Source organism: Mesoplodon mirus, assembly GCF_964341445.2.
Source record: "Mesoplodon mirus genome assembly, chromosome: 19".
In the NCBI taxonomy this organism is placed as follows: domain Eukaryota; kingdom Metazoa; phylum Chordata; class Mammalia; order Artiodactyla; family Ziphiidae; genus Mesoplodon; species Mesoplodon mirus.
This window is the reverse complement of record NC_138995.1, coordinates 38,534,559-38,540,667: the sequence shown is the minus strand read 5'-3', so window position 1 is coordinate 38,540,667 and position 6,109 is coordinate 38,534,559. Positions and strand designations below refer to the sequence as shown.

Below are 6,109 nucleotides of genomic sequence, written 5' to 3'. Positions count from 1 at the left end.
AATGAACAAGGACCTACTGTATAGCACAGGGAGCTATACTCAATATTTTGTAATAACCTACAAGGGAAAAGAATCTGAAGAAGAACATTTTATATATATATATATATATATATATATATATATATATATATATATATATATATATATATCTGAATCATTTTGTTGTACACCTGAAACTAACACAACATTGTAAATCAACTATACTTCAATAAAAAAAATTTAATAAAAAATAAATTAAAAGGGCACTAATCCCATTCATGAGGGCTCTACCCCCATGATCTAATCATATCTCAAAGGCCCACCTCCTAACACCATCACATTGGGAGTTAAGTTTCAGCATATGAATTTAGGGGGGGACAAAAACATTAAGACCTAACAAGGTGGGACAATTTCTTGGGTCTTTGTCTATAATCTCCTTTGGTGCTTAGCTTACTGGAGATATAGTAGAGACTTAGGAAATACTTGGTTGAATCATTTATTCAGTAAAATGGCTGAATGTCAAACTTAAAAATAATTTAATAGCATGGCGGTTGTTGTTTACTGTCAAGGCAAGCACCACCCAATTCTCCTTTAGTGCAATATGGCTGGCAGCTCCCCTCCCCTGCTCCCATCTGTTCAATTCATGTGAATACCCAGATACTCCCATACACAAACCTGGGGGAGAGGAAAAAGCACAGGTCCAGGAGTCAAGATAGCTGCATCGGGCCCTGTTTCTGCCACTGACTTGCTGTGTAACTTTAGCCAAGTCCCTTGCCCTCTCTGGGCCTCAGTCTCCTGATCTGCGTATATTGAAAGGGTTGGACCAGATGACATCTCTGGTCCTTTCCAGTTCTACAACCTATTTCGCTTTCCTAAATTGAGGTGAGTTTTCTCTGGGGGTTTGGGGGGAATTCTGAGACTCCACCGGAGATAATGGGACATGTCTTCAGGGTGGGAGGCCCTGACCCAAGGAGCTGACCCCCCTCAGAGTCACACTGCCCCCACCCATGGGAACCAGCATTACCAGAAGAGTGCCCTGCCCTGTGGCCACCAAGTGGCACACTCACTAAGCACCAGAAGGAAGAAGGCTGCTCCAGGAGGCATCCAGGATTCAGGCACAAACACACCTCACTCCCCATCTCCTGTAGCAACTTCCACACAGCCATACTGGCCCGGCCTTCAAGGTGAGGCCTCAGTACCTTTGCTCCTGCCTTCTTCCCTGCCAGGACTGCCAGCCTCCCTCCTGGCTCTTTAACCATTCACATATGTTCAGCATATGTTAGGATTCAGTGAGGGCTTTCTTCCAAGTATTCCCATTTTCTCTTTGTGACCTCCAACACAGTGGGTCTCTGTCCTCAATCTGTGGGGCAGAAACTGAGGTTCGACTGAGGCCATATAGCTTGTGGGTTAGGCTGGGTTCAAATCCAGGTCTTTGGATCCTGACTCCTCCATTGATTCGATGAGTGTCTCTGTGCCTCAGTTTACTCATCTGGAAAACGGGGATAAGAATACTATCTGCCTCATAGGGTGCTTATAAGGATTCAAGTGAGTTAATATATGTAAAGGGCTTCAAACAGTGCCTGGCACATGGCAGGGATGCTGCTGCTTCTGATAAATATTTGATTCAGAGCTCATGCTCCTTCCACCATGGCGTGTGGTCTCTGGCAAGAGGTTAGCATCCCCAGCTTCTAAGCCTGAGCTCACGTCCTACCTCGACACTCACCCATCAGAGCATCTCCCATGCACCAGGCCCTGCGTTTGGTACCTCCATACACATGTTGCATGAATTCCTTTCATTGTAGAATTAAAATTGTAAAACATCATCTACGGAAAATGTAATTTTATAATTTAAAATTTAATTTTAATTCACTGTTTACTTTTATTTACTACATTTTAATCAAAATTTAGTAAAAAAGGATAATCTAATCACTAACATTTAAGTTTAATGTGACTACCGAATTTTAGTTTAACTTTCATCAATAATTTAATTTTTTTTTTTCTTGTTTGCCTGCGTTGAGTCTTCGTCGCTGCACGTGGACTTTTCTCTCGCTGTAGCGAGCGGGGGCTACTCTTGGTTGCGGCGCGCAGGCTTCTCATTGCGGTGGCTTCTCTTGTTGCAGAGCACAGTCTCTAGGTGCGTGGGCTTCAGTAGTTGTGGCACGTGGGCTCAGTAGTTGTGGCTCGCGGGCTCTAGAGCGCAGGCTCAGTAGTTGTGGCACACGGGCTTAGTTGGTCCGCGGCATGTGGGATCCTCCCAGACCAGGGCTCAAACCCGTGTCCCCTGCATTGAATTTCAGTCTTTAAGATTTCACTAGTTTTTCCACTAATGTCCTTTTTCTGTTCCAGAATCATCCAATCCAAGTTGGTTTTTTTGTTTGTTTTTATTACAAACCTGCTGCTTATGACTATTCTTGTGCACATCTCCTAGTGCATATGAGCAAGTTTCTCTACCGTCAATCCCTGGATTGCTGGGGCATGGGACACATCACATCTTTTATTTTATTCAATATATTCAATTTGTACTCTACTGTGATTGTACCAAGTTTACCCATGACCAGTACTGTGAGTTCCCCTTGCTCTGCGTGATAGAAAAAAATGTAAAAATTTGCCAAACTGGTGGGTGTGACCTAATATCTGTGGTTTTAATTTGCATTAAAATCTTGCTACAATTAGGCCCCTTTCCCTATGTTTCCTCTTGTACGAAGTGCCTCTTCATATCTTTTATTTGTTCATTGGGCTGTCGCATTAACTTGTAGTCTTCTAAAATAATTTCTGAATGCTACTTCTTTGTGTTATGTGTTGCAAGGATCTTGTCTCTGTCCATAAAGTGATCAATGTTTGTCAAAGGACAGGAAAATGTCAGTTTCCTTCAGGAGCTTAAGTCCTGTTCTTTAAACTCTCATCTACCCATTGGCCAGGGTCCTCATTTCTTCCACCAAGAGATCACACTGCTGAAACTCAGTATTTTTTAGTGTTTGCTATATAAATGAAGAATCCCTCCTAAAACGAAGGCAGGTTTTTAATCCCTGTCTTTGCATAACCTACAAGGCCCTACATAATATGCCCCTAGTTTACGCTTTCCTTTACTCACATCGTTCTAACCACACTGGTCACTGCTGTTCAAATGGATCCCACCTCTTCCTGCCTCAGGGCCTTTGCACTTGCTCCTCCCCCAGATATTTTTATAGCTCCCTTCCTCATGGCTTTCCAGTCTCTGCTCAGTGTAACTTTGCCAGAGAGGCTTTTATTGACCTATATAAAATAGAATCCTCGGACAGTCTCTACCTTCTTTCCTTACATTTTTCAAAAAGGATAACCACATTGCATTCTAAAAGTATTTGCCTGTCCCCCACTAAAGGTATGCTTGCTGTTCATTACCAAAGCCGTTAGCCGCATTGGGCTATGGAGCCTTTGAAATGTGGCTGGTCTGAACTGAGATGTCCTGTAAATGTAAAATATACACCAGATTGTAAAGTCTCCCCCAAAGTAAATTATCTCATTAAAAATTTTTGTATTGATTACCTGTTGAAATAACATTTAGGGTTAAATTGTATTATTAAAGTTAATTTCACTTTTTTTTAACCTTTAAAAAATATGCCTACCAGGAAATGTAAAACTTTGTGACTGGCACTTGGGGCTTGTATTCTATCTCTACCAGACAGCGTTGCTCTAGAACATAAACCAGAGCAGGGATGTTTGACTCATATACTGCGGTATTTCAGAACAAAACGGAAACTCCATAAACAATATTTGTTGAATGAAGGAATCCAAAAGTGGAATGCCAGTCCTTTTCCTCTCCTCTCTGCTCTACCTACCCCAGGGATCAATTTTTTCAAACATCAAAACTTTATTGGGATAGAAGTTACATGAAAGTCACCCATTTGAAGTGTAAAATACAAGGATTTTTAGTAAAGTCACCACGTTGTGCGGCCATTGCTACAACCCACTTTCAGAATAGGTCCATCACCCCAATCAGATCCCCTCGAGTTTGTTTACTAGTCGATACCCATTCCCGCCCCCAGGCAACCACAAATCTGCTGTCTCCATAGGTTTTCAGTGCGCAATTTCTAAGGAATGAATTCCCCTTCGAAGTCGTTCCACGGTTCAGACTTCTTGGCCGATCAGCACGCCCCCACCTTCCACCCGGGCCATTGCTCTTCCCGGTTTCCTTCTGTCCGGCAGCACAGCTCAGGACATAGCCGGACCCACAGGTGGCTCAGGGAGGGTTTGCTTAAAGAAAGGCGGAGCAGATCGCGTCCCGCTTTGTGCTTCTGCAGCCCCACATCTTCCCAACCCACTGCCAGGAAGGCCTCGGTGGCCCCTCGGGAGCACGGGGGACTGCCTCGCTCGGCCCCACGACAATGCGAGGGCGGCCCCTACTCTCAACCCCCTCCCCTGCATCGCGGGAGGCTGCAGCTCAGAGCGGCCCGCGGGGAGCCGCAGCTCCCCATGCTGCGTCCGAACGACGCTCTCAAGGAACAATGGCTGGAGCTGCCCGACTCTTTGCCTCGGTGTGTGGGTCGTGGGGGGCCGGCCCCTCCCCACGCAGCTCCTTTCCCGCTGCCCCTTCACACTCTCCCGCCTTCAACCGCCCTCCTTCCAAAATGGCGACCAACCGCCTCCTTTCCCGCCCGCCACTGGTCACCTGACCACGCCAAGACCCGCCCCCCGCTGGGCCCCGCCCCTCGGCGCCGGCCTAATAGCCTCAGAGCATGCGCGGACGGCCGGCACGCGCCGGAAGCTCGGGCGCCGCGAGGCGGCTAGCGGCCACGCACGCGCGCCTGCGCTGCGGGTGAGCGGGCAGCCCCAGGAGCGGGCCCGGCTGCGCGTGCGCGCCCGGCCGGCCGGCCGGCGGGCGGGCGGGCGGCGAAGGGGAGGCGGCGGCTGCCGGCAGGCCCGCAAGGCACGAGGCCCGGCGCGCGAGACCCCAGGGTCGGGTAAAACCCGGTTGCTGCTGCCCCTGCCCCCCCTCCCCTTCCTCCCTACCCCGTCCTTTCCCACCCCTTCCTCATTCTTCAACCCCTCCCCCCTTTTAAAATCGAATTCGTTTATATTTCTTCTTCAGGGGGGCCCAATCTCCCTTTCGAGGGGCGCAGCAGGCGCGGCGGGTGCCCCTCGCACCGCGTCACGCACCTTCTGCATCCCCGCAGCCCCTTCCCCCTTGGAGAAGACTCTCCTTAGAGGCCCGGGCCGACTTTTCTTTCCTATCCCGCCCCGCCCCCGAGGCCCCAACTGCCCCCTCACAGCTCCCCAGCTCGCGCCGCGGGCCCTACCCGACCTCCGCACTTTCTGCATCTTGGCCTTGCATTCGCCCTCTGCTTTCTAGGCCCCTGGTGCTAAAATCTCCTTTCCTTCTGAAGAGACCCCCTCCCTTTAGGGGACGCAGATTTGTTTCCTTTTAGGATCTTCCAGCAAAACCAAAGAGCCCTCCCAGACTCCTTGATTACGCCCCTCCCGCTCCTTTTTAGGAGCTTCCTCTAGCAAAGAAATTATTTTTTCTTTCCCAGATTTCTCCTGCATTGAGGATCACTTTCCAGCAAAAATTCTTTCTTCCCACCAAGAGTCCCCCTGTTTGGAAGATGTTTCCACTGATAACCAACCAGCTCAGTCCTTCCATTTTCTCTCTCGTCTAATACTTATTTTTCCAACCGCCTTCCCCAACTCTCCATCGAAAACCCCTTTTCCTCACCAGTTCCACCCCTATTAGGCTTCTCCCAGCAAAGCTCTCCAGGTTCCTTCCCAAGAGAGGAAAAATACGGAAAGAAAGAAGATAACTCCTCTAACAACAAAATCCCTTTTCCTACCTAGATCTCCCCAGTTCAGTATTGCTTTCTTCTTTCTTCCCCAAATTGCCAATCTCCCCCAGTTTTACACCTGTGCCCTTGCTTTGGCGACCCAAGTTCTGATTGCCCCTGCCTTTCCACCACCTGCTTTCAGGGCAAAAGAAGTTGGATGAGTGTCCCGAATTGATTATCCAGCATTCCAGGAGGAAATATCTAATGGTCTGTCACCTGAACCCCCTTCACTGTGCGACCTAAACTGGGCCCTCCTGTTCCCTCGAGGTTCTTTCATTCACTCGCACTTCTCCTGGTGAGTTTCCTCCCTTTGCATTTGTCTGAGGACATCCACT

At 48.4% G+C, this 6,109-nt stretch overlaps 1 pseudogene across 1 annotated transcript in view; it reads left to right on the top strand.

Annotated features, from left to right (window-relative positions):
* The first annotated feature begins 5,237 nt into the window (after positions 1-5,237).
* The window catches only part of LOC309795679 (zinc finger protein 541-like), a 392,297-nt pseudogene continuing 391,425 nt past the window's right edge, over positions 5,238-6,109 (top strand). The window contains exon 1 of the transcript in view: positions 5,238-6,069. The product of the transcript in view is annotated as a zinc finger protein 541-like (transcript). The remainder of the gene's footprint in view (positions 6,070-6,109) is intronic.